This window comes from Lynx canadensis, chromosome D2 (genome assembly GCF_007474595.2).
Source record: "Lynx canadensis isolate LIC74 chromosome D2, mLynCan4.pri.v2, whole genome shotgun sequence".
NCBI classification, from domain to species: domain Eukaryota; kingdom Metazoa; phylum Chordata; class Mammalia; order Carnivora; family Felidae; genus Lynx; species Lynx canadensis.
The window spans coordinates 47,511,880-47,526,174 of record NC_044313.2 but is presented as its reverse complement, the minus strand read 5'-3'; positions in this window follow the sequence as shown (position 1 = coordinate 47,526,174).

Genomic DNA, 14,295 nt, shown 5'->3' with positions numbered 1-14,295 from the left:
AAGGGCATTGAGTCCTACAGTGAGATCTCTGGGCTAATGCACTTCTTAACTTTTAAGATTGGTGGTTGCTGGGAATTTGTATGATATCACACAGGGACAGCACAGACCAGCTACATAGCATACTCTACTCGGCTGGTTAGCAGTCTGGGAATTACAGCATCCTTTTCTGCTCATGTCTTAATTGATTGGGGGGGGTAATTTACTTATGAGGATTGAAGTAGCATGATGGCTGGTTTTCTAATGAGAAGGTCATAGGATATAGAGTTTTCTACGTGGCAAGGCAATGTGGTGAGGGGCAAAGTCATGGGTTTCAGATCCAGGTGACCTAAATAGGAATCCTGCTCCCATCACCTATTTGCTGGATGATCTTGGCAAGTTACTTGACCACCCTGTATCTCAGTCACCCCATTTATAAAATGGGGGTGATGACATCTGTCTCATGGGGCCACTGCAAGGATTAGATGAGATGAAGCATATAAGACACCTGGACCAGAGTAGGTGCTTGATCAAGGGGCCTTTTCCTCACCCGTAGAGAAGCTGGAATGAAAAAAAACACAGCAATGAGGAGCAAAGAACCTGGACTCAAATACCACATCCAATCCTCCCAGCTCTGAGAAGCTCTTAACTTCTCTGAGTCTCACTTGCCTCATTTGTAAAAGAGGATTAATATAATTGTACTCTCTAATTACTTCTCCCTGATGCTATGAGGCCCTCAACCATAGTGCTGAAAGTCCTTTAAGAGCCACGAAGCCTTCTTAGTTAGTGTGTTGTAGGAGAATGTGTATGAAGGGTCAAGGAAGAAAGCAGAGAGGATGTCTTTGTTTAGAATTTGTGTGGGAAAAACATTCATTTAATATTCAAGAGACATTTGTTAGTGTGGGCCTAAGGTATGTTTATCCTGGGAGTTAGCATGGTCTGGAGGACTGTATGGAGGTGGGATTTGACCCTAGAGTTAATTCACAGGAAGATATTGGGTCTCTCTTGACATTTTGATGGAGGAAGAGAGCATCATCGTGCATATGTATGGCTTCAGGCCAAGAGGGTCCTTTTGAGGGTTGATGTGGGATTCCAAGGAAGACGGGCCTTCACTCCAGGCACTTCTGACAGATGTCTTAAGTGAGTCTGAATGGGTTGTATCTTAATGGCTCTGGCACCAAGCAGATGCACAGTCACCTATACTGAATGAATAAACATGTTGACTGTGTCTTTGTGGGACACGGAAAAGACAAGGCATGGATAGATTTAGAACGGGGGGTGGCAGTGACATTGACTTCCCATGTACTTGTCATTGAGCTTCAGCGCCTAACGAGCAGCAACTGGGCCATGCGGGGCACTGGGCCTTGCCCCACTCTTTGAGTAGGTAAAGGAAAGAGATATTGTAACAGCTCTTGGAAGACAGAAGACAAGAGGTAAATTGCAGGTGTCCCATGGTAGCTAAGAGGTCTCATTCTCAAAGCTCATATAAGAAACCTCCTGGCCACTTAGAGAATTGGCTGGAAGAAAGTTTAGAGGATTCAGAGTTTCCGTGGAACAAGTGGAGTTGTAGTTAGAGAAATACATTTGGATGCCCAGACCAATGTGTTGTAGTCTATGTCCAAGGAATCTTGGGTAGAAACAAAAATGAATGAGCTGGAGTCTCAATTCCTAACAGACTTTATAGTCTAGTGGTGAAGTAGACACATACCTCCCTGATTTAGGATGGAAGGAAGTAACTAGGGTTGGAGGAGAGGTCAAGGACAGGTGACACGAGTACTTAAAGGAGGAGGAGATGTGCTCTGCTCAGGACATCAGGGTAGGGGTGGGCTTTGATCTGGGCAGGGATAGACCAGGGAGATGAGGCAGAGACTCTTTCAGACACCAGTGCTAAATCCCTAGAGGGACAACCCAATCGTCCCCCTGCTGTGTCATATGTGCATGCCGTTCCTCTCAACTGGGGACGGGAAGGAGGCATCATGAGAGGCAGAAATGGCTGCAGGATCTACACGTCTCACCCCTCCAGTCAGATCTTAGAGATACCTTCCCAGGTACCCCTTATCAGAGCTCTTTACAGCTTGATGCGGACAGTCTGATTTCCACAGAGCCACCCAATTAATCTTGCAGAAGCATGACTATTTATGTTATGACCCTGCTCCAAAACCTTCAATGACTCCCAATTGCCTCTGCAACGTTTTTCAAACTTCCTCGATGACAAGAATTACTGGAGAGGTCCCTGAGTGACTCGGTAAGTTAAGCGTCAGACTCTTGATTTTGGCTCAGGCCATGATCTTGTAGTACGTGAGATCGAGCCCTAGGCTGGGCTCTGCGCTGACAGCATGGAACCTGCTTGGGATTCTCCCTCTCTCCCTGTCTCTCTGCCTCCCTGTCTCTCAAAATAAATAAACATGAAAAAAAATAATTATTGGAATATCAGGACTCTCCCCTGGAAGTTCTTTTTTTTTTTTTCTAAGTTTATTTATTTTGAGAGAGACAGAGACAGCATGAGTGGGGGAGGGGCAGAGAGAGAGGGAGAGAGAGAGAATCCTAAACTGTTAGTGCAGAGCCCGATGGGGGGCTCGAACTCATGAAACTGTGAGATAATGACCTGAGCCAAAACTGAGAGTCAGATGCTTAACCAACTGAGGCACCCAGGCACCTGTCCCCCAGAAATTCTAAACCAGGATGCCTAGGTTAGGCTCCAGCAATCCATTGCTTTGATAAGCACCCCAGATAATTCTTAAGCTCAAGAAAACTTGAGAAAACTGCAGAATAAATTGTAAACTCATGAGCGTAAGACTCTGGAGAATGCAATAAAGTGGCCCACAGACAGAGAGCTAGGAGATGGGTATGCTGGATGGGGTGGACAGAAGTCAGGTCTGGACTTAGCACAGCGCCAGGTTAGAAGTCTGGCTCCTGGTCTGGTCCCAGCTCTGCCCCTGACTCACACTGTGGCCTTGGACTCTACTTTCCTCTCACTGGGCCTCAGTATTTTCTCTTCTATAGTACGGGAGGTCGGGATCATCATATCAGCTCCCAGTCAACCTCTGGTTTTGGCAAGATTCTATGGAAACCGCCGAGGTGTGCTCAGAAAAATGTACCCCTTTGAAGTTCTAACGTTGCCAAGTACTTACTGGGGTTTGCTTTCCTATCCTGGGACCTGGGTGAACCTGGAAGAGGCAGGGCCTCCTGGACAAGCCCATGGTCACAGCCAGACAAGGTTGGCCTGGGGCACCCCCAGGCAGACAGTCAGTGGCCAGCACGCACACTAAGCCATGTGTGGGGCTAGAAGAACAATCAGTCCTGTGATTCCAAGGTAAGCTCATGGAACCAGAGGTGAGGTGAAAGCTAGAGATCAGAAACGTATTGTTGGGAAGGGTCCACGCCTCTAGCATCAGGCGGGTCTCTCATCTGTGCTGGGTGCCTGCAGAGCATAGTACTATGGCATGCATGAGGCCAATTGGTTTAAGGCTGCAGTTTCTGGCTGGAGGCTTTAAAAATCCTTTGGTGTTCAGGGCATATAGACAAGCCAGGCCTGCTAATTATGTCAGAAGATCTGCTAGATGATGTCAGGCAGGGGTGCTGGGGAAGGAGCTTCGGGAAGGCAGGGAGCTTTCTTGGCAGTCCACTGTCCCCTGCCCCGACCCTTGCCCGCTCCTGCTTCCCACCTCCTGCCCAGGACCAATGATCTGTGGGGTGTGTGCTGTCATCCTGGAGGAGGTGCAGATGGAGGGGTAGTGAAGCAACAAAGCCGAAAACCTTGTGTCATTTTAACGAAGAAGAAATGAAACATCAGGCAATTAGGCAGGAGTGCATCAATTAGTGAGCCAGAAAAGAGCTTCACGATATTTTGATGACTCAACACTGGCAAACAAAAACAAAATTAAAAAGGAAAAAAGCCCTCAAACAAATACCAGAAAACCCGCAGAAATCCTTAAATAATCACTTCATTTAAGTGCATTTAAAATATTGGAAACAGGGAAAAATGGAGAGACGCATTCGGAGGGGAACAGAGTTACCACGAGGTGATTGAGTTCCCCATTTGTAAGAAATATAGTGCACCGATTCTCTTCCCGGACTCCCCTCTCAACAAGGCCCCCCCTTTGACCATCAGACTGCTGTGAACTTCCATCCACTCCCCAGCCTGGGAAATAGAGAGAGGAGCATAGAAGGCACCTCACACCTCCCTCCTGGGGTCTGATGCCCGGTGTCCCTCCTCAGCTAGGACAAGAACCCTGTGAAACAAGTCGTGTGCAAGTGGGTAGATAAGGAAGAAGGATGCGTTTTTGGGTTGACCTCAGCTTTGACATTCACTGGCGATGCGACCCAAGGGAGGATAGATTAGCTTGTGAGTTCTAGTGTCTTCATTTGCAAATCAGGGTAATGATCCCTATGTCACAAGGTCATTGTCAGGATTTAATGAGAACATGTATAAAAAGTTGGTGACGTATACTGGGTATTAACCACACGCTATTTTCCTGTCCTCAGAGCTTCAGTCTCAGAGATAACCAGGATCTCCTGAAGTGTCAAAACACGCCAGCTTTCCCTGTCCCAACTTGTTTTATGAGTAAAAGAAAGGGCCTTTTGGCCACACGGCTACATGCGGCCATGCTGGGTGCCAGGCCTAGAAGATTTCCTGGAAGGTTTTTTCGTTGTTGTTTTTTTGTGTTTTTTTTTTCAACTTTGTATATGTTTTATTTTTATCAATATATGAAATTTATTGTCAAATTGGTTTCCATACAACACCCAGTGCTCATCCCAAAAGGTGCCCTCCTCAATACTCATCACCCACCCTCCCCTCCCTCCCACCCCCCATCAACCCTCAGTTTGTTCTCAGTTTTTTTTTTTTTTTAATTTTTTTAATGTTTATTTTTGAGACAGAGAGAGACAGACTGAACGGGGGAGGGTCAGAGAGAGAGGGGGACACAGAATCCGAAGCAGGCTCCAGGCTCTGAGCTGTCAGCACAGAGCCTGACGCGGGGCTCGAACCCACAGACCGTGAGATCATGACCTGAGCCGAAGTCGGACGCTCAACCGACTGAGCCACCCAGGCGCCCCTGTTCTCAGTTTTTTTTTTTTAATTTTTTTTTTTTCAACGTTTATTTATTTTTGGGACAGAGAGAGACAGAGCATGAACGGGGGAGGGGCAGAGAGAGAGGGAGACACAGAATCGGAAACAGGCTCCAGGCTCTGAGCCATCAGCCCAGAGCCCGATGTGGGGCTCGAACTCACGGACCGCAAGATCGTGACCTGGCTGAAGTCGGACGCTTAACCGACTGCGCCACCCAGGCGCCCCTGTTCTCAGTTTTTAAGAGTCTCTTATGCTTTGGCTCTCTCCCACTCTAACCTCTTTTGTTTTTTTTTTTTTTTTTTTCCTACCTCTCCCCCATGGGTTTCTGTTAAGTTTCTCAGGATCCACATAAGAGTGAAAACATATGGTATCTGTCTTTCTCTGTATGGCTTATTTCACTTAGCATCACACTCTCCAGTTCCATCCACGTTGCTACAAAGGGCCATATTTCATTCTTTCTCATTGCCACGTAGTACTCCATTGTGTATATAAACCACAATTTCTTTATCCATTCATCAGTTGATGAACATTTCGGCTCTTTCCATAATTTGGCTATTGTTGAGAGTGCTGCTATAAACATTGGGGTACAAGTGCCCCTATGCATCAGTACTCCTGTATCCCTTGGGTAAATTCCTAGCAGTGCTATTGCTGGGTCATAGGGTAGGTCTATTTTTAATTTTTTGAGGAACCTCCACACTGTTTTCCAGAGTGGCTACACCAATTTGCATTCCCACCAACAGTGCAAGAGGGTTCCCGTTTCTCCACATCCTCTCCAGCATCTGTAGTCTCCTGATTTGTTCATTTCGGCCACTCTGACTGGCGTGAGGTGATATCTGAGTGTGGTTTTGATTTGTATTTCCCTGATGAGGAGCGACGTTGAGCATCTTTTCGTGTGCCTGTTGGCCATCCGGATGTCTTTAGAGAAGTGTCTATTCATGTTTTCTGCCCATTTCTTCACTGGGTTATTTGTTTTTCGGGTGTGGAGTTTGGTGAGCTCTTTATAGATTTTGGATACTAGCCCTTTGTCCGATATGTCATTTGCAAATATCTTTTCCCATTCCGTTGGTTGCCTTTGAGTTTTGTTGGTTGTTTCCTTTGCTGTGCAGAAGCTTTTTATCTTTATAAGGTCCCAGTAGTTCATTTTTGCTTTTAATTCCCTTGCCTTTGGGGATGTGTCAAGTAAGAAATTGCTACAGCTGAGGTCAGAGAGGTCTTTTCCTGCTTTCTCCTCTAGGGTTTTGATGGTTTCCTGTCTCACATTCAGGTCCTTTATCCATTTTGAGTTTATTTTTTTGTGAATGGTGTGAGAAAGTGGTCTAGTTTCAATCTTCTGCATGTTGCTGTCCAGTTCTCCCAGCACCATTTGTTAAAGAGGCTGTCTTTTTTCCATTGGATATTCTTTCCTGCTTTGTCAAAGGTTAGTTGGCCATATGTTTGTGGGTCTAGTTCTGAGGTTTCTATTCTATTCCATTGGTCTATGTGTCTGTTTTTGAGCCAATACCATGCTGTCTTGATGATTACAGCTTTGTAGTAGAGGCTAAAGTCTGGGATTGTGATGCCTCCCGCTTTGGTCTTCTTCTTCAAAATTATTTTGGCTATTTGGGGCCTTTTGTGGTTTCATATGAATTTTAGGATTGCTTGTTCTAGTTTCGAGAAGAATGCTGGTGCAATTTTGATTGGGATTGCATTGAATGTGTAGATAGCTTTGGGTAGTATTGACATTTTGACAATATTTATTCTTCCAATCCATGAGCACGGAATGTTTTTCCATTTCTTTATATCTTCTTCAATTTTCTTCATAAGCTTTCTATAGTTTTCAGCATACACATCTTTTACATCTTTGGTTAGATTTATCCCTAGGTATTTTATGCTTCTTGGTGCAATTGTGAATGGGATCAGTTTCTTTATTTGTCTTTCTGTTGCTTCATTATTAGTGTATAAGAATGCAACTGATTTTTGTACATTGATTTTGTATCCTGCAACTTTGCTGAATTCATGTATCAGTTCTAGCAGACTTTTGGAGTCTATCGGATTTTCCATGTATAGTATCATGTCATCTGCAAAAAGTGAAAGCTTGACTTCATCTTTGCCAATTTTGATGCCTTTGATTTCCTTTTGTTGTCTGATTACTGATGCTAGAACTTCCAACACTATGTTAAACAACAGCAGTGAGAGTGGGCATCCCTGTCGTGTTCCTGATCTCAGGGAAAAAGCTCTCAGTTTTTCCCCATTGAGGATGATGTTAGCTGTGGGCTTTTCATAAATGGCTTTTATGATGTTTAAGTATGTTCCTTCTATCCTGACTTTCTGAAGGGTTTGTATTAAGAAAGTTGCTGAATTTTGTCAAATGCCTTTTCTGCATCGATTGACAGGATCATGTGTTTCTTATCTTTTCTTTTATTAATGTGATGTATCACGTTGATTGATTTGCGAATGTTGAACCAGCCCTGCATCCCAGGAATGAATCCCACTTGATCATGGTGGATAATTCTTTTTATATGCTGTTGAATTCGATTTGCTAGTATCTTATTGAGAATTTTTGCATCCATATTCATCAGGGATATTGGCCTGTAGTTCTCTTTTTTTTACTGGGTCTCTGTCTGGTTTAGGAATCAAAGTAATACTGGCTTCATAGAATGAGTCTGGAAGTTTTCCTTCCCTTTCTATTTCTTGGAATAGCTTGAGAAGGATAGGTATTATCTCTGCTTTAAACGTCTGGTAGAACTCCCCTGGGAAGCCATCTGGTCCTGGACTCTTATTTGTTGGGAGATTTTTGATAACCGATTCAATTTCTTCGCTGGTTATGGATCTGTTCAAGCTTTCTATTTCCTCCTGATTGAGTTTTGGAAGAGTGTGGGTGTTCAGGAATTTGTCCATTTCTTCCAGGTTGTCCAGTTTGTTGGCATGTAATTTTTCATAGTATTCCCTGATAATTGCTTATATCTCTGAGGGATTGGTTGTAATAATTCCATTTTCATTCATGATTTTATCTATTGGGGTCATCTCCCTTTTCTTTTTGAGAAGCCTGGCTAGCGGTTTGTCAATTTTGTTTATTTTTTCAAAAAACCAACTCTTGGTTTCGTTGATCTGCTCTACAGTTTTTTTAGATTCTATATTGTTTATTTCTGCTCTGATCTTTATTATTTCTCTTCTTCTGCTGGGTTTAGGCTGCCTTTGCTGTTCTGCTTCTATTTCCTTTAGGTGTGCTGTTAGATTTTGTATTTGGGATTTTTCTTGTTTCTGGAGATAGGCCTGGATTGCAATGTATTTTCCTCTCAGGACTGCCTTCGCTGCATCCCAAAGCGTTTGGATTGTTGTATTTTCATTTTCGTTTGTTTCCATATATTTTTAAATTTCTTCTCTAATTGCCTGGTTGACCTACTCATTCTTTAATAGGGTGTTCTTTAACCTTCATGCTTTTGGAGGTTTTCCAGACTTTTTCCTGTGGTTGATTTCAAGCTTCATAGCATTGTGGTCTGAAAGTATGCATGGTATGATTTCAATTCTTGTATACTTATGAAGGGCTGTTTTGTGACCCAGTATGTGATCTATCTTGGAGAATGTTCCATGTGCACTCGAGAAGAAAGTATATTCTGTTGCTTTGGGATGCAGAGTTCTAAATATATCTGTCAAGTCCATCTGATCCAATGCATCATTCAGGGCCCTTGTTTCTTTATTGACCGTGTGTCTAGATGATCTATCCATTTCTGTAAGTGCGGTGTTAAAGTCCCCTGCAATTACCACATTCTTATCAATAAAGTTGCTTATGTTTGTGAGTAATTGTTTTATATATTTGGGGGCTCCCATATTCAGCACATAGACATTTAGAATTGTTAGCTCTTCCTGATGGATAGACCCTGTAATTATTATATAATGCCCTTCTTCATCTCTTGTTACAGCCTTTAATTTGAAGTCTAGTTTGTCTGATATAAGTATGGCTACTCCAGCTTTCTTTTGACTTCCAGTAGCATGATAAATAGTTCTCCATCTCCTCACTCTCAATCTGAAGGTGTCCTCAGGTCTAAAATGAGTCTCTTGTAGACAGCAAATAGATGAGTCTTGTTTTTTTATCCATTCTGATACCCTATGTCTTTTGGTTGGTGCATTTAGTCCATTTACATTCAGTGTTATTATAGAAAGATATGGGTTTAGAGTCATTGTGATGTCCGTAGGTTTCATGCTTGTAGCGATGTCTCTGGTACTTTGTCTCACAGGGTCCCCCTTAGGATCTCTTGTAGGGCTGGTTTAGTGGTGACGAATTCCTTCAGTTTTTGTTTGTTTGGGAAGACCTTTATCTCTCCTTCTATTCTAAATGACAGACTTGCTGGATAAAGGATTCTCGGCTGCATATTTTTTCTGTTCAACACATTGAAGATCTCCTGCCATTCCTTTCTGGCCTGCCAGGTTTCAGAAGAGAGATCAGTCACGAGTCTTATAGGTCTCCCTTTATATGTTAGAGCACGTTAATCCCTCGCTGCTTTCAGAATTTTCTCTTTATCCTTGTATTTTGCCAGTTTCACTATGATATGTCGTGCAGAAGATCGATTCAAGTTACGTCTGAAGGGAGTTCTCTGTGCCTCTTGGATTTCAATGCCTTTTTCCTTCCCCAGTTCAGGGAAGTTCTCAGTTATTATTTCTTCAAGTACCCCTTCAGCACCTTTCCCTCTCTCTTCCTCCTCTGGGATACCAATTATGCGTAGATTATTTCTCTTTAGTGCATCTCTTAGTTCTCTAATTTTCCCCTCATACTCCTGGATTTTTTTATCTCTATTTTTCTCAGCTTCCTCTTTTTCCATAATTTTATCTTCTAGTTCACTTATTCTCTCCTCTGCCTCTTCAATCCGAGCCGTGGTTGTTTCCATTTTATTTTGCAGCTCGTTTATAGCATTTTTTAGCTCTTCCTGACTATTCCTTAGTCCCTTGATCTCTGTAGCAATAGAGTCTCTGCTGTCCCCTATACTGTTTTCAAGCCCAGTGATTAATTTTATGACTATTATTCTAAATTCACTTTCTGTTATATTGTTTAAATAATTTTTGATCAGTTCATTAGCTGTTGTTATTTCCTGGATGTTTTTCTGAGGGGAATTCTTCCGTTTCATCATTTTGGATAGTCCCTGGATGGTGCGGGACTGTGGGGCACTTCCCCTGTGCTGTCTTGAATAACTTGTGTTGGTGGGCGGGGCCATAGTCAGACCTGATGTCTGCCCCCAGCCCACCGCTGGGTCCACAGTCAGACTGGTGGGTGCCTTCTCTTCCCCTCTCCTAGGGGCGGGATTCACTGTGGGGTGGCGTGGCCCATCTGGGCTACCTACACACTGCCAGGCTTGTGGTGCTGGGGATCTGGTGTATTAGCTGGGGTGGATCGGCAGGGTGCACGGGGGCGGGAGGGGCAGGCTCAGCTCGCTTTTCCTTCGGAGATCTGCTTCGGGAAGGGCCCTGCGGCACCGGGAGGGAGTCAGACCCGCGGGGGGGATGGATCCATAGGAGCACAGTGTTGGGTGTTTGCGCGGTACAAGCAAGTTCCCTGGTAAGAACTGGTTCCCTTTGGGATTTTGGCTGGGGGATGGGCGAGGGAGATGGCGCCTTTGGAGATGGCTGGGGGAGGGGCAAGCGCCTTTGTTCCCCGCCAAACTGAGCTCTGTCGTCCAGGGGCTCAGCAACTCTCCCTCCCGTTGTCCTCCAGCCCTCCCATTCTCCGAGTAGAGCTGTTAGCTTATAACCTTCCAGATGTCAAGTCCCGCTTGCTGTCCGAACACACTCCGTCCAGCCCCTCCGCTTTTGCAAGCCAGACTCGGAGGCTCTGCTTGGCTGGCAGGCTGCCCCTCCGCCCCGGCTCCCTCCTGCCAGTCCGTGGAGCGCGCACCGCCTCGCCGCCCTTCCTACCCTCTTCCGTGGGCCTCTCGTCTGCGCTTGGCTCCGGAGACTCCGTTCTGCTAATCCTCTGGCGGTTTTCTGGGTTATTTAGGCAGGTGTAGGTGGAATCTAAGTGATCAGCAGGACGCGGTGAGTCCAGCGTCCTCCTACGCCGCCATCTTTCCTTCTCCCTGGAAGGTTTGAGGAAAGTTACCTTTCTGTAGGGACGCTTCCTTCATTTTCCCACAGCGGTTTTGTCTCCAGAGGAAGCCTATACAAAGAAGTCAGTGAAAATAAGTTTTCACTGTTATTTCCTTGTTCTCGCTGAGCAGAATATGCATGTCAGTTTCCACCTGCTTTGTATCTCTTCAATGCCTTAATTCCTTCAATTCTGGAGCCCAGGAAAGACATTCAATGCCTAGGGAACAAACTGGTCTATGATTTCGTTCATGCATTCATTCACTTGTTCATTCATTCAGCATAGATCTGCATGTTCCCATTCACATAAGAAGGTGCTAATATGGTCAGTCCTTCGGGGGTGGAATGTGGGATGCAGGGAGGAGGTTGCAGATGTATGGGTGCCTCCCGCAGGGTGATGGCAGCATCTGCAACGAAGAGCCCCAGTTGCCAAGTGTGCTGGAATGACTCCAGGACCATCAGTGATGCTGGTTCAGAGGTGCCTTCCTGTGGCTCTGCCCTCAGCCTGGGAGCAGGTGGGCAGGGTTTCCTTTGGCTTAGTTACAGAAGGGCCGAGGCTGCCCTGGACAGACCCTGTGCCTGTTGGAGTTTGAGCACCCTTCTGAGGTGTGTGGGGGGGGCAGGTGTGGCCTGGTTCTGTGTGACACTCAGGCTGCCATGAGCAAGAGAAACGTATTTATCCTCACACCCAGTACCCATAGTGCATCCATCTACATAAACCCACATGCCCCCAACTCCAAGCCACAGAGCTGGACAGCCACTGAAGGTCACTTAGATGGCACCATCATGATACAAATGGCGAAACTGAGGCCCAGAGTGGGGAGTTCACGGGTCTGAGATCAAGCAGGGAAGAACGCAGGACCCAGCAGACCCCGGCCTCCCCCTTCCCACCCAGTGCTGCTCCCTAGACACAACCTCTCTCAACTCTTTAGCCATTCTTTCTAGTATTAACTTTATTGTCTTGAAATACAAGGTTAACCTACTGTTTCTTGATTTATCACTACTAGGCAATTATCTATGGACTTCTTGTCAGTAGATGTGGGGTCAGCTCTCCTGTTTCTTGCCCCCTCCCTCTCTTTAGTTTCCTCAGCCACCCAAATCCTCTTAATGTAATGAAAAAGACTGCTCCCTGCAGGTCAAGTTGGTCCCCTGATCACATTTTCTTTCTTGTACAACTTTTCATTTGCCTGGAATTAAAAAAACACGCATTCCTTTTTCATTTGCATGGTTTGTGATGCGCTTGTCATTATTTTCATTCCCATTAGATATGCTATAACCTTAACAGATGGCTTTTCCCAAATGGGGAAGGGCATTGTCACCCATGGCTTGGATCAGCCCAGTTCCTCCCCACTGTGGCTAGGGGGCATAAATTGGGGTTATGCTCACAGGAACCCTCTGCATTTCAGGGTCCCTGACATATAACCTCACGGGGGGCCTCGACCCTCCCTCCTTAATCCAGGCCCTCCTGGAGCTCCAGAGCGCTCACAAATGGCTCAGCTTTTGCTGTGTGCGTGCTTTGTCAGACCCCCTCTCTCTGCTCCCTCCAGGCCTCTCCATGAATGAATATCTACTGGGAGCTGTAGACCTCTGCCAGATACCATGCCTCGTGTTCTGAAGGCCCCGTGGGGCCAGCTAGTGCTGTGGCAAGACGGGTTGGAGGTCTCCTTCCCCTTTTGGCTACCAGGCATTACATAACACTGTAACACCAGGGCTGGGCCACCACGGCCCTGGATTGTAGGGATGGCCCATGGCCGTCAGGGGCAGGGTTCTCTCCTGGTGCTCTCAGCCCCACCAACAGAGCAAAGTCCCAGTCATCAGCTCACAGGGCTTTGCATGCGGCCAGGGCTGTTGTCTGCAGGCCGGGCTAGCGAGAGGGTGGCTTGAGCCTGGGCCCTTTCAATCTGCTCCCTGATCCTTTGGCTTGCTGGTTTTTCTTCTCTTTCCCTCTGCAAGGACGCTCCTTCCTCCTCTTGTTTCTTGACTGATCCTGGCACTGCCAGCTGCTCCCTCCCTTCCCTCTAGCCTTAGTCTCAAATACATTTGCGGAGCAAAATAAAATCTCCCGCTTCTGATGAAAGCACGGTGGACAGAGGCTGTCTTTCTCCAAGATCAGCACCTGTCTCCTGGAGTCTTTGTTTCAGCTGGGGTGCCCCCAGGGTAACCAGCGGGAAGGGCAGGCAGTACACAGAAAACAAATCCATGAATGCTTTGGTCTATGCTGCCTCAGGACCAAAGTAGGTGCTGCCCACGGCCTGAGTCTTCAGCTTCCGAGCTTTTAAGGGAAAGGCTGTTATCCGATTTGCTGGTTTGATTTTTGTTCGCTTTGGGAACCGGGAAGATTTCTGAGACTGGCCCGAGGGCATATTCTGCCACGTCTGTGTGATCCTTTCTCCCAGGTGCCTGGGCCAGTATCTCTGTCCCTGGGTCAAGGCCACCCTGCCCGGTTCCCTCTTTGTTGAACAGGAAGCCCTCAGTCTTTCCAGCAGATCTGGATCCAGCTTAGGCTCCAGCTGCAACCCGGTGCTCTTGATTTAAATGCCGTAAGTTCTGGAATGGTTTTGGTGTGTCTTAATGACAAGATATTATTTTCAATATAAAATGTTTTGCATGTGTAATTAACTGTGATGGATTTTGCAAATCTTTGTGAAACTTTTTGCAGCAATTGACAAATCAGAGCCAATTTCTCTTATTATTGTTTTGTACTATATTCGGTGCAAAGATACAGCTCCATTGCTGGTAGGGGGACATCCACAGCACCCACCCCAGTTGTGGCTTGACTTGTCACCTCTTTCCCAGCCTGGCTCTGCACCAGCTTGCCCAGCCTCTGCCTTCTGTGCCTCTGGGGAAAGTACCATCAAGCAGATGGATGGAGACTTTTCAGCTTTAGAGGAAATTCACTTTAGCAACCCAAGAGCCATTTGAGAAACCAATGTTTCTGTTGTAAACATCTTACACAGCCATAAACTTTAGCCTCTCTTTAGAGCCCCATAGAAGGGTGACCCTGCCCTTCTGTGACCCCTGCATCTGGACACTGGTTTGTATGAATTGTCTCCTCTGCAGGGAACCTGGTGACTGTCTGGTAGGGATGGAGAGAAGCAGAAATTCAGGCAGCCATCCCCCACAGCCTCAGGCAGGTCCCGCCAGACTGCCCGGGGTGCCGGCTCAGTTCAGTGCCCCACGTGGAACTGAGGCAGGAAACC